Here is a 20,802-nt window from a genome sequence, read left to right on the forward strand (position 1 = left end):
AGCACTTGCCCTGCTGAACTGATTTTAAGGTTACAAGTTTCTCCAAAGTTTATTCAGACAGCAAGGATCTGAACTGTGTTTTTGTCTTTGCGACTGCTAAAAATCCTTTCACATTCTGCAGTGCTATGTGGAATTGATAAAATAGCAAGCATCACTTTAGAGAGTCTGTTAGATTTAAGTACACCATCAGCTGATTTCATCTGACCTACCAATGCCCACTGAACATCACTTCTTCCCTTTGCCAGGTCTGTTTCTTCGAGCTGAAAGTTCCAGAACTTGGAGCGCAGAATATCAGTTTCTCTATCTAAATGCTCCGTTTCACTAGTCAGAATGTTCAGCAACTTGTTATGAAAAATCTAAGGCTAGAAAATTATGCCTTACTTATAGCAAGAAATCTTTGCAACTTCTGCAGTAATTAAAACTTCACCTTTGAACAGAAATTTGTGTACCATGTAGTCACACGATGAAACACTTTCTGACAGACTTAAGGAATATGCACCTTTCCTCAGACTTCAAAGTGTTCACAAAAACAAATGCAGAATTCCCTATCATCAGATCACAATCATCCTTCTGATTTGCTGGAGTATGATAATCTACATCAAGGAGAGAGGAGCTTTTAATAATGTGTGGTTTCACAAACCTTACCATTACATTCTTCAATAGTTCCTCCAAAATTGACTTCAATAAGCGGATGTGCGGCATACTTGACTGAAGAGCTACGTTTGAATTCTCAAAGATATCCATAAAACTTGAGAGAAAAAGGCAAAAAGATTTATGTAAATTTGATGAAAGGAACATGAACAGTCATTCTTCTTAGTGTCATCAGTAGATTCATTTTCTTTGGGTGAAAGTGATGACTGGATTTTCCTTTTAACTGAGAAGTGTGGTGAAATGCTATGGCAATGCTTCACCTTTTCAGAAAAACAAGACACATCTGCACTTAGATTGTGCTTCGGAATATTGCAAGTCTTCAAAGTTCCTATCTGAGGATCCTTTCTCCCAAGTTTGCTCCTGAATAAAGTAACCAAAGGGTCCCACTGCAGCAAAATCCTATCTAAACTTCTTCGAGCAGGCACATGCTTCAGAATTTTCCTGATCTCTATGTTGTGTAAAGCCTGAAATTCTCAGAACTTTTCTTTCCTCTTTGCACTTCTTTCCAGATAATAAAATATATCAATTATACTTTCATCTACTTTTACAGGCAAGCACGCCGAACCCTTCTCTGCAGCAAGATTAATTAGGTGACAAGAGCAGCCTACGATGATTATGTTACTATTTTCCCCCTTCAAACATCCTGCCACACCAAACATCCTACCATTACTGGAGCATTATTAGCACCAGGAACTAAGCAGTTTTTTACTGGAATGTGTGATTCCTGAAAAGTTGAGAGCAAAAGATTGGCAATGTTAGCTCCAATAGCATCCCCTTCTAAATTAGGCACAGAGAGTAGACAACTCTGGATCTCATTGAGTTCAGGCCTAAAAAAAATGTTACAATAATAGGAAGATCTTCACCCAGTCTGAAGAAGTACTGGGAGGACCGCAAAGCCCGAACAATCCCTTCAAAGAGACCTGAACGACGGACTGACTAAAGTGATCCTATGTGGTCATAAAAGAAGAAGAAGAATAATAGGATATATTGTCAAATCACTTTTATTGCTACCATCAGTAGCAATAGAAAATGCATTCACCTGCAAATGTGATACAATTTTTGCCCTCTCTTCCATGCACATTTCTGTAATGATAGCCACCGTTTTCGTTCTAGCACACCCATATCATTTAGCGATTTCCGAATCAGGAAATATTTTGTGAAACAAAGGCCCCGCATGGTCGGCAGAATTTACAGGCAGGTTATGTTCTAAGATAAATGACAAAAATAAAGCCTCGACATTCGTCGCAGGATTTATATCTTAGTTTTTACATGAATTCAGTTTCTGGTTTCTTTCTACACACTGGACACACTCTATTTGTGTTTTTCGTTTGCACACGTTTGAGTATATCACACTTTCCGCCATGCACTACTGAAAAATTACACCTACATACAGTACAGAATGTGAACGTTGGTCCCTTCCTCGATTCACTGAACACGGAAACTCTTTCCTATAAGCGCTTTTAAACCCTGCATTATGTTTCATTTTTTTGACATTTTGGCCAAAACAAATATTAATACATACAACCAAGAAACACTAATACATGACTTAACACGAGCACTTATGCAGGTCCTGCCCTGGGTAAGACATCTATGACGTGTTACTTCCGAGGTTAGGTTACTCGCTTGCGACTTCCACTTCCTATTATTAAGCTATTTGAGTATTTGACTGTATTATAGACCAAAGAGGAGCACATGGCTGGCCACCGTGTCCCGTACTGCCATCTGGTTGTAATTATTAGAACTACTATCGACCAGCCATATTTCAATAGAACGAGGAAACACGTGGGAGTTTAAAATAACACGAAAACGACAAATTGCTCTGAAAATCGGGCGATCTGTCCCAGCAGTTGGGAGATCGGGAAGAACGATGAAAAATCGGGATTCTCCTGCTTAAATCGGGAGCGTTGGCACGTCTGCTATTTTAATTACAGCTTTTATAATTTAGAATCTGCTTGTGTGATGAATAAATAAGCCTATGTTTCAATGAAACAAGCATTAAGTGGAAATGGGTGAAGATGAGACATATATATATTTTTTTACAACTTGCTTTACGTCGCACTGACACTGGGGCAGAAAAGGGCTAGGAGTGAGAAGGAAGCAGCCGTGGCCTTAAGGTACAGCCCCAGCATTTGCCTGGTGTGAAAATGGGAAACCACGAAAAACCATCTTCAGGGCCGCTGACAGTGGGGTTCGAACCCACTATCTCCCGAATACTGGATACCGGCCGCATTTAAGAGACTGCAACTATCGAGCTCGGCATGAGACATATAATATATTAATATAAGGTAAGATCTTCATTGGAGTAATCACATTAACAAGGTTGTATACTTTTTTTTAATAGCTGCTTCGGCATCACCGCTATTGGCGAGAAACTGGAGGAGAGACAACTCCGCTCGTTCGTGCATGTCAAGTGGCATGATACAGACCATCCTGTACAGGAAGCTCTTGCCATCGCAAAACCAAGAAGAGGCTGAGGATGCCCAAGAGCAACATGATGGATAACAGCTGAAACCATCTTGAAGAGGAAGGACTCCCTGTTTTCCAAATACAGAAGACGAGAGAATACTCAGTTCCTGTACTGAACCACACGGTGGACACTTACACAGACAGGAAAAGAAAGAGCAAGTCTTATCAAGTTTCATAGCTTACAAGGATGCCTTAGGCTTATTTAGGGTAACATCTACACAGTCAAATCACATTATTGTGACTACCTGCCAGTACCCAGAGTTACCACCCTTCACAGCAAGGGCAGCAGCTAGACGAGCTGGCAGTGACTCAGTCAGGACACCATGGGTATCTGGAGCCATGCTGTCTGCAGTGCATCCCACAACTGTGGAAGGGTGGGTGACAGACAATGAACATGACAATCGAGGTGGTCCCACAGATGTTCAACTGGATTGAGATCAGGCCTGTTTGGGAATCAGGGAAAAATTTTGAAGTATTGATCGTGCTCCTCCAGCCATCTGCGGACACTTCTAGTCGCATGGCAAGAAGGATTATCATGCTGGATCCCGAAGAAGGACAATCATTATGTACGGATGGACACGATTACTGAGGATGGATTCATAACCAAATAGATCAAGAGTGCCTTCGACACAGATGATGAGGCGTAGAGAAAATGAGAACATTCCCCAGACCATAACAATGCCTTCACCTCCTTGTTTTCGTCTAGCAATGGTTGCAGGGTGTCTGTTCTCCAACACTTTCCGCTGGACACACTGACATCCATCCGTTCTATACAGCTGAAAATGCGACTCGTCAGAGAAGGCTACCCATCACCAACCAGCATCAGTCCAGTCACCATACTGTCGAGCAAATTTCAGCCATTTTCATCTAGGCACCTATGTTAGCATGGTTGTAGACACCTTCCGTCTACTCCAGAGTCCCATTCGTAAAAGGCTTTGCTGAACTGTTGTGGTAGAAACGTGTCTGAATGTCTCCTGGTTCATTTTGACGGTGAGCTGCTCCACTCTAGCATGTCGGCTGGTCTTTACGCATTATCGTATTCGATGTTGACCTCTAACATCAATGGTGTGTAGACCTCAACAATTTCCAAGACCGTTATTCCTGATGGTGCCATTCGTTCAATCCCGATACACCTTTACCACAGAGGCATGAGAACAAGTCATAAACGTTACTGTCTCTTAAATGCTGTTGCCCTTGGCCAGAAAGCTGATGATCGTCCTGTTTGGAACTCGGAAGAATCACTTCCCTTACCCAAGACACCAGGGCAATGCGTTATGGTCAGCCTATAGGTCGCATTATACACTTGCTTCACCAGCCCACATCACGGAGCGTGTCATGGGCTACGAGCTGCAGATGGCACTTCTAGCAGTGGGTCATAATAATATGATTGGACAGTGTATATTTTGTACAGATGCGACAACTTGCTTTACTGGCCGGCTTGTCACACAGTCTTTATCACCGAGCATTATAGAGCTATTTCCAGCAGATACTTAGGCCGCTCATAAAATGCAGTATAGACAGTTTTTGTGATCTCTCAAATACAGAACAGATGCTACCTGTGTGCTTTGTTTCTTCCTTTTCACTCACTGTATTAAAGTCTATGTCCACTGTGTAAACTACTGAAGTCTTCATCCATAACCTTGAGCTCAGACACTCCATATTTACAAACCCTGGAGGAAGGGTGCCCTATTATAATACCCTGAGAAGTTGCACTACCAATTTGTTCAAAGAATCCATTCAAGGATATTAGAAACCAGACTTATCCGCAGTTTTCGAATCAACCATCTGGGGAGTGATTCTCAAAATGGTGAGCCAAGGTACTTTACCATGCTAGATGTGCCACGAAACTTCTGAGCATTGTGATACTGCTGGAAACAGTAATTCAAATAATTTCACTAAATATTTACTTTGAAAAGCAAATGAGAGAAAAGAGCTTTAACGTATTTATTTTACAGCAGATTTTTTGGATTAAACCTTACAATAAATTAATAATGACAAAATTTAGTTATTTGTTTCTTATACAAAAATTCAAGGAATTGAAGAAAAACACAGGCACCATTTTCCTGTTCATCGAACAGAAATCTCCCACATTTCTTGTCCTGCTTATTTCCCCTCTATACTGCTTTCAGAACATTTACACTTGGAATGAGGTCATTCTCCCTTTTATTACTATTCTGTCACCACCTCATCTTCAACTTTTCTTCTTTTAGTCAGATACTTATCCATACTGAACTCAAATGGTTCAGATCATTGAACTAGAATATTAAAAATGGTAGAAAGTTACGGGAATAATGAAGTGAAGTTACATGAGAAGCCGGATGTACGTTAAAATCCCGCTTGCTCAAGTCAGTAGTCAGATAGTACGAGTGTCATGGTCATTTGATTGCACAAGAGACAAGCAATAGAATCTTCCACTCTAGAGAAAGAAAGTCTGCGACAGAGCTATTCAAAATTTAAGTTGGTAGGGCTTCTGAACAGCGAATCAAAGCACAGCACGCTTGAGGCTGAGTAAGAAAAAATATGGACGCCAACATGAAAGCCCTAATATATTGGTAAAAATCCGCAGGGAAATAGTATAGAAGAAGATTTAGTCTTCTATGTAGTCGGAAAATTACGATGATATATCCTAATAAATTATTGTAATTCATGAATGTGGCTATTAAGGGCAGGATGTTATGCAACTGATCAGGGGATTCCCTAAGCTCGACGATACGAGGCAAGCGCACTACAGGAACCCACGTTCTGATCCAGGAGGCTCACTCTGCTTTTTGGTTCGGGACGACTCGGATGGAGATGTGTGGTGTTCGCCATGGAACAGAATTTTGAGCATTTCTCAGCCTGATACATACTATATTGAGAACGCATAACTGAATCTGTTGGATTTATTTTTATTAGAGAATTGGGAGTAAAAATAACCAAGAATTTGAGATATAAAGTCTCACGTTATAAACGTGTTTGTTGGGCAGTAAGGACCGAAATGGTACAAAGTCGCGGGACGCTCTGCAGTGCCACGTGTCGGAAATCACAAAGTTTGCAAAGAGGGAGTATTTACTAAATTGCGACAAGAGTGTAATGTGTACTTGTGTATAATTCAAGTATATTTTTCTGTGTGTATTTTTGCATAAAAATGCGAGTGATGTCGTGTGCAATGTTGTACCAAACAAGAGTGAAGAAAATGGATGTCGAGGAAGGCATTTATGTACACATTAATGCTACCATTATGATGATGTGAATCACATAATGGGGCCTACCTGAGGGCAAAAATGCTGTACGGCTGACAATGGAATAACGCCAGATTCGAGTACCTCCTGATTCATATTATTTGCACATATGCATGAAAAGCTGTAGTTAAACTTGTAAATAATTTTTCTTGTATGAATTTTTATTTTTCAATGTAGCAAGGGTTAGCTAGATATAGGGAGTAAATTTCAATACTGATGCCTTGGGGAGTGAGTATGTGCAGGATAAGAAACGTATGTTGAGATATGGACTTCTATAACAATAAGAAACGTGTGCTGAGATATGATCTTTTATAACGCGTGATCTTCTAACATGATATTCATGTGTGTAAGTATATTAATTAGAACAGATGGCAATCAGTATGTGTTTATAGTCATGGGGATAGACTAGTGATGGTTTGTGGCATGCTGCATGGATAATTTTAATCGTCGAGAGAGAGTTCATCATGAAGATATGAACCAGTGACCAGTTGTGCACATTACAGTGGATATTTAGGGTCTGGTTCATCAATAAGTAACATGCATTTGACCAGTAAATGAAAATGTGCTGTGAGGGAGTAGATATTTTGTCCTATAATTCATTTTTGTGATTTAGTTGAGATTAGCTTTAAAGTAAGACCTTTAACATACGAACGCTAATAGCAGGTAACGAACCGGTGATATTATGGAACAAGATATTTGAATATAGTGCCGGCAAAGGAAGTAAAGTTTTCCTTTATATGTTATGACGAATCCTGGTAAGAATTGTACCAGTAGACATGTGAAGTGTGAGATAAATATTGTGTATTGAAAGCGTTGTATGCTCATGAATAATTGATATTGTAGCCCAAGGGGTTTTCAGTTATATGGAAAATGATTTTTTGAGAGGAACATATGGAGTTAATTAGAACGGAGAGATATTTATCTGCGTTGACAGAAAGATTGCCGTGCGTGTGAAATAAATAGTATATGAATTGCGCTCACAGATAAGACGTTCGTACTGCTATGCGTGTATATTAAAGGGAGATTAAAAATACGTTGATTAGGGTCATAAAATGAAAGAATAAATGTCATTTATTATGTAATTCCGATTGAATGATTTAGTAACAGCACATTGAGGTTTAAAGACTCAATAATATTATTCGCGGTATTCCATTGTAAGATAGGAAATTATAGGTCACTGTAATGTTGCGATCCAGATGGTCAGAACTTCAATTCCCGACCAGGTCAATGAACATGATTTTCCTGGTAATTATGAATATGGCTGATTTTGTTTTTGTTGCATATGTGATTTGTGTTTACTATGCATTTGACAACGCAAATTTGATTTGCGGTTGCAACCTTTGTGTTTGATGTGAATTCATTTGATGTGGTTGTTGTATTTGAGGCAATAAGGTTCTGTCCTATTGTCATAGATTCAGTGTAGATTAAGTTTTGGTGGGAATTCAAATTAGTTTAGGTCCCTCGCTACAAGGTCATTAATTACTTTATGTATTAGTGAAACAGCTGATTATGTGTATGTGAAGTAATATCGTAATGGTAAATTAAAATGTTAACTTGAGTTTATTTGCATCAGGAGTAGTTATCGATCCGGTCGTGTTCCGTGTTAAGTGTATATAGATGAGAGGAGGAAGCCGATATAAAATAATGATTTAATAATTTTTGGATTTAATGAATGAGATAATAAATGTAATGAGTTAATAATTTTAATATTTAGTATTTCTAACAGAGGTAACATTTTGGATGATTTAATCATTTCTAACAGTTTTGTGATTTAATGACTGAATTTATTGTAATGGTTTATTAATTTTTAATAATAATATTTCTTTTTTTATAATTGAATAATTTTGAAAGTATGATTTAGTGATTCGGCATCTAGTTCAAATGTTTATATTCAGAAATTCTTTTTATATTTTTCAATGGTTCATGGACAGAAGGAAGAGTGGATACGGAGTAATGAGTTCATGTATAGAGGAATGTATTTCAAATTTATTTTTGATTTCAAAGGTCACTTTAATGAAAGTGATTAAAGTAATGATGTCAATTATATTATTTTTTATATGGTAACAAAGAAATACAATTTAAAAACCGAGATGTATTAGTAAAAGGAACAAGTTGATTAAATTAATTTCAGCAAATGATGAGATAAAATAAGAGTTCAAGTAAGTGAAATGTATTTGGATGAATTTGGAATTCATTAACAAGATTGTTGTTTTTCATGTAATAATTGATGATGAAACTAAATTGATGGGATACTTAGGCCGACAAATTTCAATAGATAAAGGCACTAGTTAGTGGCTTGGAGTGAATAATTGAGTGAATTAAACAAATTTTACATATGAGTTAAACCATAATATGGTTATAGTTGACCGGAGGTTGTGAGCGACGTATCCATGTACAGTGAAATGTTAGCCGAACTCCTTTATATTGTGTAGGGACTTTTTTTTGCCAAAGTTTAATCTTTTATTTAATAAATTTGTGTTTTTACCAAAGGTTCTCATTCAGATCTTTTTACTTAATTTATCTTCTCTCTTATCCTTCCTGCTAAGTAATTTAAGGTTAGTTATATTATTCGAAGATATATCTGTGGGTATTACCCGTATAGCGACTCTGGGATTCAGTTTGCCGGTGCCACATTTCAAAGGCTGGAAGGGTAAGAGGGTTGAATACTGAACTATGATATCTTTAAAAGAAAACAATAAATGCATATAATATGTCAAATTAATGATCCCAAACATGATAGAAAATGGACAAAATGCTGCTATGATTACAAGCCTACATACAGCTGACTGCTTAAAGCTATCTGGGCACGAGTCTCCCTCAGTGTTGCCAATTCATATGTCAGGAAATCACTAAAAAAGTATAGTGTATATAAACATACAATATAATTGACAATGATCTGCCCTACCTAGAATTCAAATAAACAATATCACTGACACTGATCCCTTCTATAATAATAGTATTTCAATAAATAACATAACTGACACTGCTCACTTCTACTACACTAGAATTTAAATTAGCAATATACTGTAACTGACATTGGACCATCCAAGTACACTACTTTGCAAATCAACAATTATGCCTAGTGTTCTGAATTGTGAAAGCATAAATCAAAACAAAAATTAGGTAGTTGCTTAATCACTACAAACCACTTAATAACAAATTAGGAACATCTTCATTAATCTTAGATCAGATATTTCTAGGGTTTATGCCATGTGAAAGATAAAAATAGATGAAGGCTAACATGGGTCAATTTAATATTGAAAACGTTATGCAACATTAGAACAGTCACAGTTGTGGTCAACCGGATTTCTCTACTGAAAAAGCGGAGCAAAAGTCTTTGCAAACCGTAAAGTTTCCCTGTAGTTTGTCTCTTTCACAAAGATATTGTCTTTATTAATGTGGGTCAAAAAAAGCATCAATTTAAGCTTCATTAATCTTGATCAATATAATCTCATGAAAAGTGTACCCTGTGATTAAGATCATCTTCTGATCATTTATCAAGCACAGAATGCAATGTTTGAATTTAGACTCCTGCAAGATTGTCTCGTCCAATCCATTTGGAATGTTATGTGGATTTCTTCAGAGAGATCTGATTTGGGTAGCATTACAAGCTCATAGCGTTCCAGAATCTAATAGGATGATTCTGCTTGTTAAAAAGGTCCTAACATCTAGGTCATTGGCCCAGAATCTAATATGAAGTTGATCCAGAGTAAGTACAAGGATGCAATCACCCATGTGAGATGCACAGCAGGCAGGGTGCGAAATCAGAATGAAATAGTGGGAGGAGAGTAGAAGGCTCATAGGACTTAACTACTTGTGTTTATTTCAGGCAGTACCTGGAGGGGGAGGGGATATATAATTCCCCTCCCCCAGAAAAATGTTAATTTTAAAATATCCATGCATTCATGCACTATCATATAGCCTCTGTGGATCAGTGGTAGAGTGTCAGCCTCCGGATCCCAAGACAGCGGGTTCAAACTCGGCAGAGGTAATTAGTCGGATTTTTGAAGGGCGGAAAAAAGTCCATTCGACACTCCATGTCGTACGATATCGGCATGTAAAAGAACTCTGGTGACACATTTGGTGCTTACCCGATAAAATTCAGCCACAGACGCCCAAGAGAGTTTCGGTTTACTCGGTCTGCCATGTAGTGGGCCTAGAGTAAAACGGAACGTCGAAATTGACGGGCAGACAGCCAGATGGCATCAGATTGAAATGTCTGCACCCAGTAGCTGAGGCGATACAATTATTATTTTTTATTTATATAGCAAAACATGCACAATAAAATGGAAAATATGCACTATCAAAATTAAGTTCCTTTTGAAACATTGTACAACTAATTTCTCCAAATTCTCAATCAATCAGTCAATACTGATCTGCATTTAGGGCAGTCGTCCAGGTGGCAGATTCCCTATCTGTTGCTTTCCTAGCCTTTTCCTAAATGATTTCAAAGAAATTGGAAATTTATTGAACATCTCCCTTGGTAAGTTATTCCAATCCCTAACTCCCCTTCCTATAAATGAATATTTGCCCCAGTTTGTCCTCTTGAATTCCAACTTTATCTTCATATTGTGATCTATCTTACTTTTATAAACGCCATTCAAACGTATTCGTCTACTAATGTCATTCCACGCCATCTCTCCGCTGACAGCTCGGAACATACCACTTAGTCGAGCAGCTCTTCTTCTTTCTCTCAATTCTTCCCAACCCAAACATTGCAACATTTTTGCAACGCTACTCTTTTGTCGGAAATCACCCAGAACAAATCGAGCGGCTTTTCTTTGGATTTTTTCCAGTTCTTGAATCAGGTAATCTGGTGAGGGTCCCATACACTGGAACCATACTCTAGTTGGGGTCTTACCAGAGACTTATATGCCCTTTACATCCTTACTACAACCCCTAAACACCCTCATAACCATGTGCAGAGATCTGTATGGTACCCTTTATTTACAATCATATTTATGTGATTACCCCAATGAAGATCTTTCCTTATATTAACACCTAGGTACTTACAATGATCCCCAAAAGGAACTTTCACCCCATCAACGCAGTAATTAAAACTGAGAGGACTTTTCCTATTTGTGAAACTCACAACCTGACTTTTAACCCCATTTATCAACATACCATTGCCTGCTGTCCATCTCACAACATTTTCGAGGTCACGTTGCAGTTGCTCACAATCTTGTAACTTATTTATCACTCTATAGAGAACAACATCATCCGCAAAAAGCCTTACCTCCGATTCCACTCCTTTACTCATATCATTTATATATATAAGAAAACATAAAGGTCCGATAATACTGCCTTGAGGAATTCCCCTCTTAATTATTACAGGTTCAGATAAAGCTTCACTTACTCTAATTCTCTGAGATCTATTTTCTAGAAATATAGCAACCCATTCAGTCACTCTTTTGTCTAGTCCAATTGCACTCATTTTTGCCAGTAGTTTCCCATGATCCACCCTATCAAATGCTTTAGACAGGTCAATCGCGATACAGTCCATTTGACCTCCAGAATCCAAGATATCTGCCATCTTGCTGGAATCCTACAAGTTGAGCTTCAGTGGAATAACATTTCCTAAAACCGAATTGCCTTCTATTGAACCAGTTATTAATTTCACAAACATGTCTAATATAATCAGAAAGAATGCCTTCCCAAAGCTTACATACAATGCATGTCAAACTTACTGGCCTGTAATTTTCAGCTTTATGTCTATCACCCTTTCCTTTATACACAGGGGCTACTATAGCAACACTCCATTCATCTGGTATAGCTCCTCCGACCAAACAATAATCAAATAAGTACTTCAGATATGGTACTATATCCCAACCCATTGTCTTTAGTATATCCCCAGAAATCTGATCAATTCCAGCCGCTTTTCTAATTTTCAACTTTTGTATCTTATTGTAAATGTCATTGTTATCATAAGTAAATTTTCTTACTTCTTTGGCCTTAGTCTCCTCCTCTATCTCGACATTATCCTTGTAACCAACAATCTTTACACACTGCTGACTGAATACTTCTGCCTTTTGAAGATCCTCACATACACACTCCCCTTGTTCATTAATTATTCCTGGAATGTCGTCCTTGGAACCTGTTTCTGCCTGAAAATACCTATACATACCCTTCCATTTTTCACTAAAATTCGTATGACTGCCAATTATGCTTGCCATCATGTTATCCTTAGCTGCCTTCTTTGCTAGATTCAATTTTCTAGTAAGTTCGTTCAATTTCTCCTTACTTCCACAGCCATTTCTAACTCTATTTCTTTCCAGTCTGCACCTCCTTCTTAGTCTCTTTATTTCTCTATTATATTAAGGTGGGTCTTTACCATTCCTTACCACCCTTAATGGTACAAACCTGTTTTCGCATTCCTCAACAATTTCTTTAAACCCATCCCAGAGTCTGTTTACATTTTTATTTACCGTTTTCCACCGATCATAGTTACTTTTTAGAAACTGCCTCATGCCTGCTTTATCAGCCATATGGTACTGCCTAACAGTCCTACTTTTAAGACCTTCCTTTCTATCACATTTTTTTTTTTTGCTAGTTGTTTTACGTCGCACCGACACAGATAGGTCTTACGGCGACGATGGGACAGGAAAGGGCTAGGAGTGGGAAGGAAGCGGCCGTGGGGTACAGCACCAGCATTTGCTTGGTGTGAAAATGGGAAACCACGGAAAACCATTTTCAGGGCTGCCGAGAGTGAGGTTCGAACCTACCATCTCCCGAATACTGGATACTGGCCGCACTTAAGCGACTGCAGCTATCGAGCTCGGTACATTTATTTTTAACTACCACAAAAACAGCTTCATGATCACTAATACCATCTATTACTTCAGTTTCCCTATAGAGCTCATCTGGTTTTATCAGCACGACATCCAGGATATTTTTCTCTCTGGTTGGTTCCATCACTTTCTGAATCAGCTGTCCTTCCCATATTAACTTGATTTAAGCTCGTCCGTTTATCTGTCAGCACATTCATAAGCACAGAAAATGATCTTTCTACGTTGCAAAAAATGACAGGTGCATACTTAAATGAAGACATTGGGACAAAGTGAGGTAAAATTGTACATCTTTTGCATTTTCACCACAATATGTCTTATATAAGCTTAAAGAATTCAAAATCAGGATTTGAACGGATCACTTTGTTCAACTTATATCTAGCTGCTGCAGCTACCTTCCTGTGCAATGATGACAGACATTTTTGCTATTTGCTTTGCGTCGCACCGACACAGATAGGTCTTATGGCGACGATGAGGCAGGAAGGCGCTAGGAGTGGGAAGGAAGCAGCCATGGCCTTAATTAAGGTACAGCCCCAGCATTTGCGTGGTGTGAAAATGGGAAACCACGGAAAACCATCTTCAGGGCTGCCGACAGTGGGGTTCAAACCCACAATCTCCCGAATACTGGATACTGGCCGCACTTAAGCGACTGCAGCTATCAAGCTTGGTAGACATATTTGAATGTCCTCAATAACTGGTAATGATTGCCTGCTGTGATAACAAAGTGACGAATTAAGAGTTCCAGGTAGGAAAATCCAGGATAACAATGGAAGAGGGTTCAGTTCAAAACCAAGGTTTGTAAGCTGCTAGCTCAGCAATGCGGCCTCACAGAAGTGTGATATAAGTTTTGTTTTGTTCGTCTAACATAGACTAAAAAATTAGCCGTCAATGAGTAACGCACAATTTATGGTTTGATTTATAACAATGTATAACTGCGACAGCTTATTCCTAAGAATTACAGAGATCGCGTGGGGCCTTCTGGCTTACGTCAATGTTTACTCAAACAACATATTAGGAAGTGTTTGGTTAATTGGATTATAGGACCTCTACCTTATGTACTAAATTTAGTTGTCACATAGGATGCCAGGAATACATTCTCTCCGTCTCTCAGTAATAGACACACTCTATAACATGGAAAAAGGGACCCAAATTCTGCAAACCAACATTCATAAAAGGCACTGTCATGCAAGTTTACATTATATATGTCACAAAGTCACAAGAAAAGTCATATTATACAATATTAAATGTCCAAATATTTGCTATTAAATCCAAAATCTTCAAAATATGCATTATGCATCAATTTTCCCCTAAAAAGGCCAAAACATGCAAACATACAGGGAAAAAGAACGGTTATGTGGAATCGTTAAGCCATAAAACGAATATTAGTAAAGTTTGAGAACTGTAACCAGCTTATTTAAAAACACACATTTACATGGAAATCCGGGCTCTGTTCAATAAACATGTTAGTAACACTTGAGCATGGCTGGTGGCAGGTTCTATGGGTTGCAATGTTGAGCAATAATTTATGTACAACACTCGCTGAATCGTAGCACATATTGTGACCAGGATTCCTGTAGCGACAAATTGAGTAGAACCTTGATCAAAATTTAACTTAATAAACTAAATAAAAGATAAAATGTGTAAAAAATAGAGTGTACTAAGTTTTGTGAACTCCATAATTTTAATCTTTTCTTTGTACCACGTCTCCAAGAAACAAAATGTGTCCCCAAAAGACTTTCTGAAAGAAACCCTGCTAACTATCAGTACACTAATTTGGAAAATCATAAGTGAAAAAATAAAAAAGTGAATGAATGAATGAAACGCGTAGCAAGCATCGAGGAAAGAAAATGTGCCAGCTACTCTCGACAATGATTAACGAATGAAAAATTAAAGAGATTGTGGAAAGATGACAGGAGAAACAAGAATAAACCTGTTCCACCTCTGCTTTGTCCAGCACTAATCTCACATGGAGTGTTAAGTGTTTCAACCACCGGAGCAATGGAGGAAGGCAGACGTGCTACCAGCTGCATCATGGAGGCACCTTGGAAAATCTCACATAATTATAATTTTTTTAAATGAAAATGCAGATCCATATTAAACAAAAGGAAATTGTAACAAGATAAGAAATAAAATAAAACAAAGCTATCACCTTGCATTCGGAAGATAGTGGATTCGAACCCCACTGTTGGCAGCCCTAAAGATGGTTTTCTCCGTAGTTTCTAATTTTCACATCAGGCAAATGTTGGGGCCATACCTTAATTAAGGCCACGGCCGCTTCCTTCCACTCTTAGCACTTTCCTATCCCATTGTCGCCATAAGATCTGTGTTGGTGGGGCATAAGCAGATTGTTTTAAAAAAAATAACCTCAAAAACAATTCTGAGGTTGTATTTCTTCTTGATGCTGTTCTTCAATGAGTAGCCAGAGACTGCAACACGTTTACCAACAAGCCATTTCTTTCAGTTGTTTTGATGCTATGAGCAACGCTGAAACCTCATTGACATAGGCACTGAACAAAATTTTCTTATTAATTCTTTCAAATGAACCAAATCATTTAGAGTTTTAGATTCCATCTTATACTCTCCTCCGTTGTGATACTACAATATCAACATCCAAACCAAACAACTCATCTGCTTTGTATACATCAGAATTGCCATACAAACCACTCATATCACTACTTGTTTCTTTTTCAAAGACTGAAAAGCACTTCAGTACTTCAATTGAAGGAAATCTTATTTCTACTTTGTCGATTAAACCCTGAATTATATGTCCTCTTACTTTGTCACTCTCTCTCTTTTCATCTTCCTCAGAATCACATTTGCAATACGTTAAATACTTTTCCTTGGAAAGAGTCAAATAAACATTGTCTTTCATGCACATTTATTTAAGGATCTGTATTGCAGAATTAAGCTAATTTTCGATTTCACCATAAGAAATAGATTCCTTTTGCATTGTTGTACTTAAGAGGGATAGTTCACATGATACATGTAACAGAAAACCCAACAATATACCTTTTTTCCTCTGCGACAGCTTTTCGTACAGCCGTGCAAAATTACAACAATCTTTACTCAATAATTCTCTGTTTTCAGATTCACAGATTACGTACTGGATGATGCAAGGGGAGTCTTTGAAAACTGCCAATAAACAGTCCTTCTCACTTGAAATCCAACGAACATGGAAAAGTTTTTTCACTTTCAAGAACCCTGAAACACCTGTGACTGCTGCAATGTGTGTTACATTTGTCTAATAAGTATTCAAAATTATGAACAGCATTCACAACGCTAAAAACTTGTTCTTAAACAAGGTTATTTCTATGAGCCATACAATGCACGCTGATCAAGTGCGGAGATATGTTCCTCCTGATTCTAGCAGCAACACTTTCATTTTGGCCAGAAACACTGCAGCGCCGTCCAAAGCAAACAACACAAGTTCATCTTTGAGCATTTCTACACCTATGTCATCTGAAAAGGCTTAGACAATTTTCTCTTCCAGCGACTTGGCATCAGCATTCTGAATAGGTACTAGCTTATAGAAACAGTAGCAAGTGTCATTCTGTTCATCAACGTATGTAACATACGGAATCAAATATTTTTCAGAAATCCTACCCGTAGACTCGTCCAAAGAAATTGAAAAACAGTCGGTCACTTTGCTAAAATTCCTAATTTTAAACATAATTGTTCTGCAATAAAAATGGTCATTGCCACCGCAGTGTTCTCTGTATTAAGATGTGTCCCCATGTCTAAGCCACTTGCGATCTGAAGATTTATAAACTCCGGGCGATCGCAGAAACTCCACTCTCTTTTTGCTGCTACATAAACTGACCTTAACAGTTTAACAGTTATATATATAAATTTTCCTTTCGGTTTTTCATGAACAATTTCTTTTTTTGCTTTATGTCGCACCGACACAGATGGGTCTTATGGCGACGTCACAAACAATTCATGAGCACACTCTGCAGACGCTTCTATAATCTGTTTGTTACACATTATATCCTGTAATCCATAGTATCAACATTACCTTTGGTGATATTATAGTGAGTAAGTATCTCTGGTTTCTTTGCATCCCCTGATGATTCATCAATTTGGTCATCATTGTGCATATATGATAGAAGGATCATGTTCCATGGGGGGGGGTTGGAAACGTAAGCTATACCGGTTGGCCGCATGTGCTGCCAACTTATAGCGATGTCAACAAAAACAACCTATGCCCGGACTGTGAAACCGTGCGCGAGTAACACAGGGTTAAAATATTATGTGCTTGTCCACCTTGTCAATACACTTTTATAAGGACCAAGCACATACTATTTTAAATAGTTTTAATAGCTTTACACAAGTCAGTACACGAACAAATACCTACTGATGAACTCAAAACCTATTTCTTTCAGTAGTGTGTGAAAGAATGATTTTTTTTTTAATCTGGGATTTCAGGATCAGAATTTATAGCCGATAAAACTTTGTTGTGGCATTGTGCCATTGGTTGTGGCATCATACACAATCATTAACCCGGCTCAAGGGAGATAGGGTCATCTTCCCTATCCTTCACTTGAGTAATTCTTGTCTGGCGCATCCACATTGCAGGGGTGAGTATCCTCCATATCAGTAGGCCAGTGTGAAGGAGAGCTAAGTTCAGGCAGGGACCCAGTCTCACATGGTATAACGTGGAACCCATGCCCAGGGTTAAGGGTGAAGACCTTAACAGCATCTTAGGCAGAGGAGGAGACCTTTGGAATGGCGAAGATGGTGGATGAGGCAAACCATCCTCTCTGGGGAAAATTAGAAGAGGAAACCACTGCCTTGTGGAGAAGAGGGATCTTCAAAGGCTAAGGGAGCAAACCCCGAAAGAAAATCCTCAGATGTGTTGGCTTAGCAGATCAGCAGATGAGTAAATTTGTACTTGCTTTCAACTACAATACACGCCTCGGATTGAAGTTTAAAAATGGAAATGGAATTGACAAGTCTCTGACTACAGTTGCACAGTATGATGGTAATCCTGATGTCCGTGCAAGTGTTAGATCAGAGAACAAAACCTAATTTGGAACAATAAATAATTTAACAATGAATGGGAAGGAAAATGAATTAATAATATGCATCTGTGAAAATCCTAAAATCACAGTTTTCATCCTATCACCTTAGAATTTTGATCATTTAATATCAGTATCAGCATGATACAACATACAAAGTTTCAAGTTTCTATCAATAACAGTTTTTGAGATATTCATAAATTTATCAATATTTTTAACAATTTTCGATGTATTTATAAAATGCTCCTCGTGCCAAACGGTTCAACAGATCTGGCTTAAAATTTGATCTTGGTTTTAAAAGACCAATATAAAAGAAGTGATGTGTGGGTTTTGACAAATTTTAATTACACTGAATGGAACAAATTATTTCACATAGGCTTAACTTTTTAAAAATATTTTATGATGATCATGAGAAAAAACTAGAATGCCACTGAACTATTGCATGTATTTTCAAATTTGCACATCAGTTTGTTATTATGTTGTATCTGAAACTATCCTAAAAGTTTCAAGTAGATTGATTGAAAACTGTGGCATGAGCATTTTGAATCTTGAAAAGTGCTGGAAAATAAATTCTGAGGAAAAAGAGATTGAAATTTTAGAGATGAACAATAGTCCAATACGTGAAACTAGTTGACTTAAAACTCCCCAGCACCATGTGTTGGACCCTCTGCTGCCTTCTTCCTGGCCTTATTAGCAGTTTAGAACATTTTAGTTTCCTTTGGCCTGTTTTGAACCCTTGTCGCCCAGACACTCCACTGTGGTCAATATTACGCTTGTCCCTCATTACACTAATTTTTTGTCCTGAGCTGCTAACTTTAACACCCCTAATACTAGCTTTTAGTTTCTCACTTGCTTCACAACCCATGTTGAATTCAGCAATTGCTGATGTTACAGCAATCTCCAGTTCTTCATTTGACATAAACACTTCCTTCGGATACTTAGCCCAAATTACATTATGCATTCCCCGGGCACAATATTTGGTGTGGGGATTTTAACTTCCCCTACTTGATCTTGTAAAATAGTACTTACATTCTTATTCCTGTTAGAAATGTCATAGTTTCACTTTATCCAACACTTCACTAGGTTGTTTCTTCCAGCGACTACAAGTCTCAATTCTTCTGCCCATTATGTACACTGATAATAACACAACCTCACAAATTCCAACCTCAAAAACTAAGCTGCTTGCACTAAGTAGATACTGTTATTGTTTATGGATCATTTATAATACACTTATTACAAATGTAACATTTAAGAAATTACAGAAAAGCAGAGTAGGCCTAAAACACGAATGATAAACACAAAACGTAAGATCACAACTCTTTGTTTACATTCAACACATGGACAAGCTCCATCATTGAAATAAGCGCCAATTCCACTCAATATATCGTTAGTCCATCAGAACAGCCAACATAAAGACCCACAGCAACAAAATGTCTTACATTCAACCCGCACGCTCAATTCAAAATCTTCGAAAAACGAAAGATATTCATGAGAATAGTGTCGATGGGTGGCAACGCCGACTTGCACCGGGTAATTTAAATGGCCAGTAAGGGCTTTAAATGGCTGATATTTAAATAAAACAAAGCTCAAAAATAAAGTACAAGGTATAAGCATTATGAGAACATAAAAAACTAAAAATGGATATTTATCACAATCTGCACCAAATTTCACCGATTCATTGCCTTAATTGGCCTAATGGAGAGATGAAAACTCGACATCTTGGGATTAAGCGAAGTAAAATGGAAAGGGAAAGGAATGAAGAAACTAAGAAAGTGGTACACCCTGTACTGGATGGGTAACAGTAAAGAGCAAAGAAATGGAGTGGGGATATGTAGTGAATCAGAATGTTGAACCAATAGCTGAAGTTGAGTATGTAAATGAAAGAATTATAATAATGCACATACATGTAAACAACGAACTACTGAAGATAATACAGGTGTATGCTCCACAGACAGGATGTAGCGTGGAAGAAAAATAAGAGTTCCTCAATGAACTGGAAACACACATGGTTGCAGATGGGATCATGATACTGGGAGATCTGAATGCTCATGTGCGAACTGATAGAATGGGATATGAGAATGTTCTCGGCCCACATGGGTATGGCAGTAGAAATTAAGATAGAGAGAAACTGTTGGACTTTTGTATCAGAAATAACCCGATAATAAAGAACACATGGTTTATGAAGAGGAACAGCCATAAGATTAGCTGATATAGTTGGGATGGACAGTATGGAACACTCATCGATTTTATAACAACAGACCGAGAATGGGAAAGATACATCATGAATACGAAGATTATTAATTGTGGAATTAAAATAATTAAAAATCCCTAAAATTGTATTGAAGAAGAAACCAAAGATCAGGATTTGGGAATTGGAGGAGGAGGATAAAAGAATGGCATTCCAAGATTGTATAAAAAGGAAGTTGTCTAACACGGAAATACGAAGTGGAGAAGAGGAGTGGGACAATTTCAGACAGGCATTTGTGAAAGCAGCAATTGAGGTGTACGGGAAAACAAAAGCGAAGGTTAAGGGAAAGGAGACACGGTGGTAGACAAACAAAATAAAAAAAGAAATAAAAGAAAGGAAAAGAAAAAAAGCATATCAGAGGGATGAGAATAAGATAGAAAGGTTACATGTGGAATACAAAAGATTGAAATTAC

At 37.9% G+C, this 20,802-nt stretch overlaps 1 protein-coding gene across 3 annotated transcripts in view; it reads right to left on the reverse strand.

The window, feature by feature from the left end:
* The window catches only part of SCCRO4 (DCN1-like protein SCCRO4), a 157,300-nt gene that overhangs the window by 91,221 nt on the left and 45,277 nt on the right, over positions 1-20,802 (reverse strand). The window lies entirely within an intron of this gene.

This window comes from Anabrus simplex, chromosome 3 (genome assembly GCF_040414725.1).
Source record: "Anabrus simplex isolate iqAnaSimp1 chromosome 3, ASM4041472v1, whole genome shotgun sequence".
NCBI lineage: Eukaryota > Metazoa > Arthropoda > Insecta > Orthoptera > Tettigoniidae > Anabrus > Anabrus simplex.